Raw genomic sequence first — 13,030 nt, 5'->3', positions numbered from 1 at the left:
TTTTTAAATAAACAAATAACATTAAAAAATTTTAAAAACACTTAATAGACCACAAATACCATTTTAATAAGTTTGAAGATCTTTAGCCTACCCATATAAGGCAGCACACATTCATCAAGTCTTTTAAAAATAATTCAAGCGCTCACATCTATAAATATGCATTTGTGCAGTTTAATTGAGCATCCTATGCATATCCATATATACCAGTATATAAGTATATATGCATATATCAGTACTCAATGCAAATAAGTAAAATTGAAATGACACAGGATTTATCAGTTTTTATGTGGGACAAAAGCCACATGTGGAAGTATGTATCTTAGACTAGACACAATTACATGAAATGCAAGTGCCTACTATATTAACCAAGTAGAAAGCTCATATATCACTATCTCTTTTTTTTTTTATTGAGGAAAGGAAGAAAAAAAAACAAGTTTCCACCTCCTCCCAGCCTCCCATTTCCCTCCCCCTCCTCCCATCCTTCTCCCCCTCCTCCCATCCTTCTCCCCCTCCTCTCACTCCTCTCCCCCTCCCTCAACAGTCCAAAGAGCAGTCAGGGTTCCCTGACCTGTGGTAAGTCCTAGGTCCTCCCCCCTCTGTCCATATCTAGGAAGGTGAACATCCAAACTGGCTAGGCTCCCACAAAGCCAGCACATTAAGTAGGATCAAAACCCCGTGCCTTTGTCCTTGGCTTCTCATCAGCCCTCATTGTTCGCCATGTTCAGAGAGTCCAGTTTTAACCCATGCTTTTTCAGTCACAGTCCAGCTGGCCTTGGTGAGCTCCCAGTAGATCAGCTCCAATGTCTCAATGGGTGGATTCACCCCTCGTGGTCCCGACTTCTTTGCTCATGTTCTCCCTCCTTCTGCTCCTCATTGGGACCTTGGGAGCTCAGTCCAGTGCTCCAGTGTGGGTCTCTGTCTCTATCTCCATCCATCACCAGATGAAGGTTCTATGATGATATCCAAGATATTCGTCAGTATTGTTATAGGCTAGGGTCATTTCCGGTTCCCTCTCCTCAGCTGCCCAAGGAACTAACTGGGGACCTCGGCTTGTACTCCTGGGAGCCACTCTAGGTTCAAGTCTCTTGCCAACTCTAAGGTGGTTCCCTTAACTAAGAATTGTGCTTCCGTGCTCCCCTATCCTACCTTCCTTTATCCCAATCTTCCTTTTTCCCCAAGTTCCCCCCATCCTCCCCTTCTCCCTTTTCTCTCCCCATCTCCCCTTACCCCCATCCCACCCCACCCCCAAGATCCCAATTTTCTCCCCAGCAATTTTGTCTGCTTCCCATAGCCAAGAGGATAACTATATGTTTTTCCTTTGGTTCAACTTCTTACTTAGCTTCTTTAGGATCACCAATTGTAGACTCCGTGACCCTTATTTATGGCTAGAAACCAATTATGAGTGAGTACATCCCATATTCATCTTTTTGGGTCTGGGTTACCTCACTCAGAATAATGTTTTCTATTTCCATCCATTTGCATGCAAAATTCGAGAAGTCATTGTTTTTTACCGCAGCGTAGTACTCTAATGTGTAGATATTCCACACTTTCTTCATCCATTCTTCCATTGAAGGGCATCTAGGTTGTTTCCAGGTTCTGGCTATTACAAATAATACTGCTATGAACATGGTTGAACAAATGCTTTTGTCATATGATAGGGCATCTCTTGGGAATATTCCCAGGAGTGGTATTGCTGGGTCCAGGGGTAGGTTGGTCCCGAATTTCCTGAGAAACCGAAACACAGATTTCCAAAGTGGTTGCACAAGATTGCATTCCCGCCAGCAATGGATGAGGGTGCCCCTTCCTCCACAGCCTCTCCAGCAAATGCTATCATTGGAGTTTTTTATTTTAGCCATTCTGACAGGTGTAAGATGATATCTCAAAGTTGTTTTGATTTGCATTTCCCTGATCGCTAAGGAAGTTGAGCATGACCTTAAGTGTCTTTTGGCCATTTGAACTTCCACTGCTGAGAATTCTCTGATCAGTTCAGTGCCCCATTTTTTAATTGGGTTAATTAGCATTTTAAAGTCTTGTTTCCTGTGTTCTCTTTATATTTTGGAGATCAGACCTTTGTCTGTTGCAGGGTTGGTGAAGATCTTCTCCCAGTCAGTAGGTTGCTTTTTTTGTCTTGCTGACAGTGTCCTTTGCTTTACAGAAGCTTCTCAGTTTTAGTAGGTCCCATTTATTCAATGTTGCCCTTAATGTCTGTGCTTTTGGGGTTACACATAGGAAGCGATCGCCTGTGCCCATCTGTTGTAGGGTACTTCCCACTTTCTCTTCTATTAGGTTCAATGTGTTCTGACTGATAGTGAGGTCTTTAATCCATCTGGACTTGAGTTTTGTGCATGGTGATAGATATGGGTCTATTTTCATTCTTCTACAGGTTGACATCCAGTTATGCCAGCACCATTTGTTGAAGATGCTTTCTTTCTTCCATTATATACTTTTGGCTCTTTTATCAAAAATGAGGTGTTCATAGGTTTGTGGGTTAAAATTCGGGTCTTCTATACGATTCCATTGGTCGACTTCTCTGTTTTTATGCCAGTACCACACTGTTTTCATCACTGTAGCTCTGTAATAGAGTTTGAAGTCAGGGACGGTAATGCCTCCAGAAGATCCTTTATTGTATAGGATTGTTTTGGCTATCCTGGGTTTTTTGTTTTTCCATATAAAGTTGATTATTGTCCTCTCAAGATCTGTGAAGAATTTTGATGTGCCCTTGATGGGGATTGCATTGAATCTATAAATTGCCTTTGGTAGCATTGCCATTTTTACTATGTTGATCCTCCCAATGCAAGGGAGGTCTTTCCATTTTTTGGTATACTCCTCAGTTTCTTTCTTCAATGCTTTAAAGTTCTTGTCAAATAGATCTTTCACTTCCTTGGTTCGAGTTACCCCAAGATATTTTATGCTGTTTGTGGTTATCGTGAAAGGTGAAGCTTCTCTGATTTCCCTCTCTGCTTCCATATCCTTTGTGTATAAGAGGGCGACTGATTTTTTGGAGTTGATCTTGTATCCTGCCACATTACTAAAGGTGTTTATCAGCTGTAAAAGTTCTTTGGTGGAGTTTTGAAGGTCGCTTATGTACACTATCATATCATCTGCAAATAATGACAGTTTCACTTCTTTCTTTCCAATTCGAATCCGCTTGATCCCCTTATGTTGTCTTATTGTTATTGCTAGAACTTCAAGCACTATATTGAAGAGGTATGGCGAGAGTGGACAGCCTTGTCGTGTTCCTGAGTTTAGTGGGATGGCTTTGAGTTTCTCTCCATTTAATTTGATGTTAGCTGTCAGCTTGCTGTATATAGCTTTTATTATATTTAGGTATGACCCTTGTATCCCTAATCTCTCCAAGACTTTTTATCATAAAGGGATGCTGAATTTTGTCAAATGCTTTTTCAGCATCTAATGAAATGATCATATGATTTTTTCTTTCAGTTTATTTATATGATGGATTACATTGATAGATTTTCGTATGTTGAACCAGCCCTGCATCCCTGGGATGAAGCCTACTTGTTCATAATGGATAATTTTTCTGATGTGTTCTTGGATTCGGTTTGCCAGTATTTTGTTGAGGATTTTTGCATCGATGTTCAAGAGTGAGATTGGTTTATAATTCTCTTTCTTTGTTGAGTCTTTGTGCGGTTTTGGTATCAGAGTAACTGTAGCTTCATAAAAGGAATTTGGCAATGCCTCTTCTGTTTCTATATTGTGAAATACATTAAGGAGTATAGGTATTAGGTCTTCTTGGAAGTTCTGGTAGAATTCCGCATTGAAACCATCTGGTCCTGGGCTTTTTTTGGTAGGGAGGTTTTTGATAACCTCTTCTAATTCTTCGTGACTAACAGGTCTATTTAGATTGTTCACCTGGTCCTGGTTTAACTTTGGTATATGGTATTTATCTAAAAAAGTGTCCATTTCCTTTACATTTTCCAGTTTTGTGGCATACAGGCTTTTGTAGTAAGATCTAATGATTCTCTGAATTTCCCCTGTGTCTGTGGTTATGTCCCCCTTTTCATTTCTGATTTTATTAATTTGCAAATTCGCTCTCTGCCATTTGATTAGTTTGGATAGGGGTTTGTCAATCTTGTTGATTTTCTCCAGGAACCAGCTTTTTGTTCCATTGATTCTTTGTATTGTTTTCTGTGTTTCTATTTTGTTGATTTCAGCCCTCAGTTTGATTATTTCCAGTCTTCTACTCCTCCTAGGTGAGTCTGCTTCTTTTTTTTCTAGAGCTTTCAGGTGGGCTGTTAAGTCTCCAATGTGAGCCTTCTCTGTTTTCTTTAAGTGGGCACTTAGTGCTATGAACTTTCCTCTTAGGACTGCTTTCATAGTGTCCCATAAGTTTAAGTATGTTGTTTCTTTATTTTCATTGACTTCCAGGAAGACTTTAATTTCTTTCTTTATTTCTTCCTTAATCCAGGTATGGTTCAGTAGTTGACTGTTCAGTTTCCATGAATTTGTAGGCTTTCTGGGGGTAGCATTGTTGTTGAATTCTAACTTTAATCCATGGTGATCTGATAAGACACAGGTGGTTACTAATATTTTTTTGTAACTGTGGATGTTTGCTTTGTTACCGACTTTGTGGTCGATTTTTGAGAAAGTTCCATGAGCTGCAGAGAAGAAGGTATATTCTTTCCTATTTGGGTGGAATGTTCTATAGATGTCTGTTAAGTCCATTTGCTTCATTACCTCCATTAATTCTCTTATTTCTCTGTTAGGTTTGTGTCTGATTGACCTGTCCATTGGTGAGAGAGGAGTGTTGAAGTCTCCTACTATTAGTGTGTGCGGTTTGATGGCTGCCTTGAGTTTTAGCAATGTTTCTTTTATGTACGTGGGTGCTTTTATATTAGGGGCATAGATATTCATGATTGAGACTTCATCCTGATGAACTGTTCCTGTTATGAGTATAAAATGCCCCTCTCCATCTCTTCTGATTGATTTAAGTTTGAAGTCAACTTTGTTAGAGATTAGTATGGCCACACCTGTTTGTTTCTTAGGTCCATTTGCTTGATAAGCCTTTTCCCAGCCCTTTACTCCGAGTAGGTGCCTGTCTTTGTGGTTGAGGTGTGTTTCTTGTAAACAGCAGAATGTTGGATCCTGTTTTCGTATCCAATCTCTTAGCCTGTGCCTTTTTATAGGTGAGTTGAGCCCATTGACATTAAGTGATATTAATGACCAGTGGTTGTTAACTCCGGTCACTTTTTTAGTCGTAGAGTTTTTGTGTTTCCCATCTTTGATTTGTGTTGGTGAAGGGTCTCTAGATGTCTGAGTTATTGTGGTCATTGTTGGACTCCTTGGTTAGTGATTTTCCTTCTATTATTTCTGTAAAGCTGTATTTGTGACTGTGTATTGTTTAAATTTGTTTTTATCCTGGAAAATTTTATTTTCTCCATTTATAGTGAACGAAAGCTTGGCTGGGTATAGTAATCTGGGCTTGCTTCCATGGTCTCTTAGTTTTTGGAGTACATATATCCAGGACCTTCTGGTTTTCATGGTTTCCATGGAGAAGTCAGGTGTAAGTCTGATAGGTTTACCTTTATAAGTAATTTGGCCTTTTTCCTCTGCAGCTCTTAATATTCTTTCCTTATTCTGTATGCGTTGTGTTTTGATAATTATATGGCGAGGGGATGTGTCTTTTTGATCCAGCCTATTCGGTGTTCTGTATGCTTCTTGAACCTTCATAGGTATATCTTTCTTTAGGTTGGGAAAGTTTTCTTCTATAATTTTATTAAATATATTTTCTGGACCATTGAGCTGCACTCCTTCTCCTTCTTCTTCTTCTATTATTCTTAGGTTTGGTCTTTTTATTGTGTTCCATATTTCCTGAATATTTTGTGATGAGAGTTTGTTGAACTTGCTGTTTTCTTTGATCAGTGTGTTTATTTTCTCTATTGTATCTTCAGAATCTGAGATTCTTTCTTCTAACTCTTGTATTCTGTTGGTTATGCTTGTTTCTGTAGACTCTGTTTGTTTACTTAAATTTTCCATGTCCAGCTGGCCCTCTGTTTGTGTTTTCTTCTTTGCCTCCATTTCAGTTTTCAAGTCATGAACTGTTTCCATTATCTGTTTAATTGTTTTTCCTTGGTTTTCTAGGGTATCATTCACTGATTTATTCCATTCTTCAAACTTTCTGTTATATTTCTCATCCATTTCTATAAGGGCGTTTTTTTACATGCTGTTTAAGGGCATCAATCACTTTCATGAAGTCAATCTTTTCTACTGTTCTTGATTAAGGTGATCATGTCCTCCCATTGTGAGGTCGCTGGTTTCTGGTGGCTTCATGTTGCTCTTTAGCTTGTTGGGTGAATTCTTGCCTTGGCGTCTGCCCATCTCTTCTTCCAAATGCTCCCTTATGGATCTTCTTTTACTGGATCAGGTCTCCTTGCCTACCCAACGCTGGCTCTCCCCAATGATGGCTCTCCACAATGCTGGCTCTCCTGGTGACCCAACGCTGGCTCTCCCCAACGCTTGCTCTCCTGGCGCTGAGAGATCAGGCCTCCGTGCTGATGGGGCAGCTTGCAAACAAAGCGCCTACCCTGCTTGGTGCAGGCAGGCCATGGAAGCAAAGGAACTCCCACCCGATTGGGTGCCCCGAGGATTCGGACTCAGTGCCCAGACAGGATGGGCTGTTTGATGTTATGTGCTGAAAGTGGGCGGTGGGGCCGAAGTGGGGAGGGTTCTGGATGGAAGCTGGGTGGGCTAGGAAGAAAGAGGTGGTATGTAGGGAGGAGAGGCCCTGCAGAGAGCCCAAGAAGGACAGGGGGCCAAGGAACCTCTGAGCTCCCTGTTGCAGGCTGGCGCCGGGCGGGGCCAGAAACTCACCCCAAAGCTGGATCTCCTGGCACCGGGAGATCAGGCCTCTGTGCTGATGGGGCAGCTTGCAAACAAAGCGCCTACCCTGCTTGGTGCAGGCAGGCCATGGAAGCAAAGGAAATCCCACCCGCTTGGGTGCCCCGAGGATTCGGACCCAGTGCCCAGACAGTAGTGTCTGGGCTGGGTGATGTTATGTGCCGAAAGAGGGCAGTGGAGCCGAAGTGGGGAGGGTTCTGGCTAGGAAGAAAGAGCCCTATCTCTTTATAATATGTGGAAGGCTGATCAAAATGATCGAAAGTTCATGTTTATAATGTGGACTTAAGGCAATATCCTTTTCTATTTTTAGAGCTAGCCATCTAAGAATGAAGTGTCATTACAGAAAAACTACCACCCTCAATGTTTCTTTAGTTAAAATGAAGAAACAAACAACATTTACTCTTTTAATTTGTAGTCGGCTGAACTCCATTTCCCATGGCTGCTAACATTACTATGAAAGAAGAGGAACTAAACAGAAGAATACATCATAGACCAGCTATCAGCTACATGTTTAGTACTAAGCTCATCTGTAATTTGTCCTGGTCTACATAAAGATGATCTGTCCCATATTTACCTGGTTTTGGGTCATCACCAATGCTTAGGTGACTGCTTTTCTGTCAAGACATCTGAGTGTTCCCATAGATCAGAAATGATCCCATCTACTGATATTCTGAGGAACATATGCTAAGTTCCCCACCATGATAAGATCCTAATCTTCACATAGTACAAAGTCTAAAGTAGCCAAAGTTTTAGCCTCTAAGTAATCAAAATGCATTGAGTCTGATTTCTCCTATGTTGACCTTAAACTTTTTGAGTCAGCCCCTTCTCAGAGAATCATGGGGGTGGGGAAGCAGGCAGAGTCTCCCTTGTCTAAGCAATTAACTTTCCACAAAACAGAGAAGACATTAAAGGAAGCACACGAGCAGAAATGCCCTTGAATAATTTAGGGAAAATATAACCTTCCTAATGTGATATAAATTCAGAATGTCTGAATGTACTGCTTTGTCAAGCAGCCTCCTTTGTTTCTCAGGATGCTCTCTTGTAGGGAAGAGAGTTGCTTGAGTCATTTTTGAACATAACCTTTCTGAAGATATCCCCTAGAAAAGCCACATATTATTTTATCAACTCAGAAATAGGGTAGGGATGAGTCTAGATTTCTATCTTTGGTTCCAGTGGTATTTTTTCAGTGTGGAAACCTCAGGTAACTTGTAAGCCATGCTTAGCAATGCACATAAGCTGAGTGATGGTCAGGCAAACTCATCAACAATTCTTCAAGATGGAGTCTGTCATGAACCCCTACAATCCTTATTTGGGACAGAGACATGGCTGTACATTGTCATCTACAGGTGTGATGACCCCTGGAGATTTCCCCTAGACTTTCCAAAACTCAACTTTTGCTAAATCAGGATTTTTGGCTTGTTGTATAGTAAAAAGTCTTTTAATGAAAACTTAAGCTTAAGGGTTAAGAGAAATAGAGCTCCTCAAAGGGACAGTAAGATAACCAAATTGAGTCGATTGAGCTTCCCAGTGGGAAGAAGCCTTGATGATGTTAAATCATAGCATGGAATGTCCTCTATTTTGTTTTTTATCTTAATCTAGGCCATAAACATCTCCTCTTTTACTCAGTGATTTTGCTCCTCTTGGAGATAAAGAATGAAGAGTCACAGTCAGAGGATGATAGGCGAAATACAGATCTGAAAATAACCACATTTCTTTTACTGTTGACCAAATCAAGGAAATTTAGAGCCAAGGAAAGGAGTCACCAAAATTGACATTAGGAGATAATACTGGCAGTTTGGATAGAGGGGATCCATATTGGTGCCCGTCTCAGCCAGGGAGGAGGCTTCCACATCTAGGCACCATAACCATTAGAACAAAACAGGAATCTCACCTCAAAGGGTAGGAAACAGTTTATTCTGGATATAAGTATGAGTTACCATGGCACAATTAACACTAAATTCCATGTTCCCATGTGGTAACAATTTCACGATGCTTTATAGTAACAAAGGAAATCATAAACCATGGGACTCTTCAAATACATTGATGGAGCCACTCAGAAACATCTGGTAGAGATCCAGAGGCTGTTGCCATGTGCTAATAATCTCAGCCTTCTGGTTGGCATAAGTCACTAGTCTGTTCAATTAATATATCCTGAAATTTTGACTCTTGGTCATATTCATTGGTGACTATGAAGGGCACTAAAGTTCATTTGTATCTTGCCCTGGGCTTGCAGCACTTTAACCTCTTCACAATCATTGCAGTTCTCATCATTAATCAGCCTTGCAGAAGAGGCAGAGAGGAAAGTTGTTTACAGGAATACCCATTCACCAGCACATTGAAGAAATCTCTACTGACATTTGTGTAACCATAGAAAGTATTGTTTCCCCTGCCTTGGCACTCCTGAGTTACAGCAACGCTCTAGTTACTTCATTTATGCATTTGTTTTTGAAAATATTGTTAAAATTGCTATTCTTGGCATACATGATCGAACGCCCCACCCTGTATGTATGTGTGTGTGAGTGTGTCTGTATACATGCTTTGACTCCTTCTGGAGTACTCCAAGTGACAGCCCCTTGCTAGAACAAGTAAGTTACTGTAGATGGATTTGTATAAATTCAACGTGACCCCACTTCCCATTTTCTTTCTCAGCTTCCTGTGTGAAGATGATGTATGGTCTGAGTGCCTTTCCATTGCCCAGTGGATGAGTCTCATTCTCCTGGTGCAATGCCTTCACCATTATAACAAATTCTATCCCTTGGAAGTATCAGGCAAAACAAATCATTTTCTTTTCTACGTCAGTGTTTCAGAGGACCAAAATATTCTATCTCAGGAAAATAAATGGAAGGAATGTAATTATTAAGTGCTTTCTGCTTTGCAAACTTAAGAGGTGAATTTCAAAGATTAATTTTAGAATCAGCCTGTGGGTAGAGCTCACTTTCTATGATTTCTGGGCTTTTGTCTGTATAAAGTCATATATGTTGTCTGTATTGATATGTATTGTGTCTGTATTACATGAGGTAATTTTTAAATTAATAAAATATTTTTATTGTAAATAAAGTTATGAGTCGATATTTTAACATCTAGCTTGGTGTACCTATCATAATATTACCAAGCTAAAACTAGTATCACTAAAGTGCAGTGTTAGGTTTTAGGGTTTCTGTTTCATTGTATCATTCAAAAGATTATTTTTGTTTGCAATAGAAAATATTCTTTTTTGTTTACTTCTATTTTTATTAATTTTTATTGAGATCTACATTTTTCTCTGCTGCCCTCCCTGCCTCTCCCTTCCTCATCAACCCTCCCCAAGGTCCCATGCTTCCAATTTACTCAGGAGATCTTGTCTTTTTCTACTACCCATGTAGATTAGATCTATGTATGTCTCTCTTAGGGTCCTCGTTGTTGTCTAGGTTCTCTGTGATTGTCTTTTGTGGGCTGGATTTCTTTGCTTTACGTTTACAAACAACTCATGAGTAAGTACATGTGATCATTGTCTTTCTGGGTCTGGGTTACCTCACTCAAAATGATGTTTTCTAGCTCCATCCATTTGTCTGTAAAAATTCAAGATGTTATTTTCTTCTGCTGTATAGTACTCCATTGTGTAAATGTACCACATTTTTCTTCTACATCCTTTGCTCTAGGGGCATTTAGGTTGTTTCCAGGTTTTGGCTATGGCAAACAATGCTGCTATGAACATATTTGGGCACATGCCCTTGTTGCATGATTGAGCATTCTTTGAATATAGGCCCCAAAGTGGTATTACTGGGTCTTGAGGAAGTTGTTTCCTAATTTTCTGAGAAATCACCAAACTGACATCAAAAGGGGTTGTACCAGCTCGCATTTCCACCAGCAATGCAGAAGTGTTCCCTTTACCTCACAACCTCTCCAGCATAAGTTGTCATCAGTGTTTTTGATCTTGGCCATTCTTACAGGTGTAAGATGCATTCTCAGAGTTGTTTTGATTTGTATCTCTCTGATGACTAAGGATGTTGAACATTTCCTTAAGGGTCTTTCAGCTATTTTAGATTTCTCTGTTGAGAGTTCTCTGTTTAGGTTTGTATTCCACTTTTTTTTAAATTGGATTGTGTGTTCTTTTGACGATCAATTTCTTGAGTCCTTTGTACATATTGGAGATCAGACCTCTATCTAATGTGGGGGTATTGAAGATCTTTCCCCATTCTGTAGGCTGTCATTTTCTCTTGTTGACTGCGTCCTTTGATTTACAGAAGCTTTACTGTTTCTGGAAGTTCAATTTATTAATTGTTTCTCTTAGTGTCTGTGCTACTGGGGTTATATTTAGGAACTGCTTTCCTGTGCCAATGTGTTCAAGTGTACCTTCCACTTTCTCTTCTACAAAGTTCAGTGTGGCTGGCTTTTTGTTGAGGTCTTTGATCCACTGAACTTGGGTTTTGTACATGGTGATAGATATGGATGTATTTTCATTTTTCTCTGTGTTGCTATCTAGTTATGCCAGCACCATTTGTTAAATATGCTTTTTTTACATTTGATAATTTTTGCTTCTTAGTCAAAAATCAGGTAAATTCGAAGGTGTGTGGATTAATAATTCGATTCAGTTCCATTGGTTCCCATATCTGTCTTTATGGCAATACCTGGCTGTTGTCAGTACTGTAGCTCTGTAGTAGAGTTTCAAGTCAGAGATTGTGATGCCTCCAGAGGTTCCTTTATTGTGTAGGATTGTTTTGGGTATCCTGGGATTTTTGCTTTTCCGTATGTAGTTGAGTACCATTCTTTCAAGGTCTGTGAAGTATTTTGCTAGGATTTTGATGGTCATTGCATTGTATATTACTTTTGGTAAGATTACCATTTTTTTTATTGTTTTTATTGAGGTATATATTCTCTCTTCTCCCCGCCCTTCCTCTCACCTCCCCTTCTACCTTCTCCCATGCTTCAAATTTACTCAGGAGATGTTGTCTTTTTCTACTTCCCATGTGGTTTAGATCCATGTTTGTTTCTTTTAGGGTTGTCATTGTTGTCTAGGTTTTCTGGGACTGTGAATTGTAGGCTTTTTTTTTTTTTTGCTTTATGTCTAAAAGCAACTTATGAGTGAGTACATATGATATTTGCCTTTCTGGGTCTGGGTTACCTCACTCAACATGATGTTTCCTAGATCTATCCATTTGTCTGCAAATTTCAAGATGTCATTATATTTTTCTGCTGTGTAGTACTCCATTGTGTAAATGTACTCTACATTTTTCTTATTCGTTCTTCAGTTGAGGGGCATTTAGGTCATTCTGGCAATGCTACTATGAACATAGTTGAGCACATGTCCTTGTGGTATGATTGAGCATCCTTTGGGTATATACCCAAAAGTGGTATTGCTGGGTCTTGAGGTAGGTTGTTACCTAATTTTCTGAGAAATAGCCATACTGATATCCAAAGGGGCTGTACTAGTTTGCACTTTCACCAGCAATGGAGAGTGTTCTCTCTACCCCACATCCTCTCCAGCATAAGTTGTCAACAGTGTTTTTGATCTTGGCCATTCTTACAGGTGTAAGATGGAACCACAAAGTTGTTTTGATTTGCATTTCTCTGATGGCTAAGGATGTTGAACATCTTCTTAAGTGTCTTTCAGTCATTTTAGATTCCTCTGTTGAAAGTTCTCTGTTTAAGGTCTGTACCCCATTTTTTGGATTATCTGTTCTTTTGATGACCAATTTCTTGAGTTCTTTGCATATTTTGGAGATCAGCCCTCTGTCTGATGTGGGGTTGGTGGGATCTCACCAAGGCCAGCTGGCCTAGGTCTGAAAAAGCATGGGATAAATCCGGACTAGCTGAACATAGCGGACAATGAGGAATACTGAGAATTCAAGAACAATTGCAGTGGGTTTTTGATCCTACTGCACGTACTGGCTTTGTGGGAGCCTAGGCAGGTTGGATGCTCACCTTACTAGACCTGGATAGAGGTGGGCAGTACTTGGGCTTCCCACAGGTCAGGGAACCCTGATTGCTCTTCGAGCAGATGAGGAAGGGGGACTTGATCGGGGGAGGGGGAGGGAAATGGGAAGCGGTTGCGGGGACGAGGCAGAAATCCTTAATAAATAAATAAATTTAAATTAAAAAAAAAGAGAGAGAGAGAAAGTGAGAAGTACACTTGAACACATTGGCACAGGAGACCATTTCCTAAATATAACCCCAGCAGCACAGACACTGAAAGAAA

Source organism: Microtus oregoni, unplaced genomic scaffold (assembly GCF_018167655.1).
Source record: "Microtus oregoni isolate MIOR12 unplaced genomic scaffold, Mior012 000005F_ref0000423, whole genome shotgun sequence".
Classification (NCBI taxonomy): Eukaryota; Metazoa; Chordata; class Mammalia; order Rodentia; family Cricetidae; genus Microtus; species Microtus oregoni.
The sequence above is the reverse complement of the archived record's forward strand: the minus strand, read 5'-3'. Positions refer to the sequence as shown.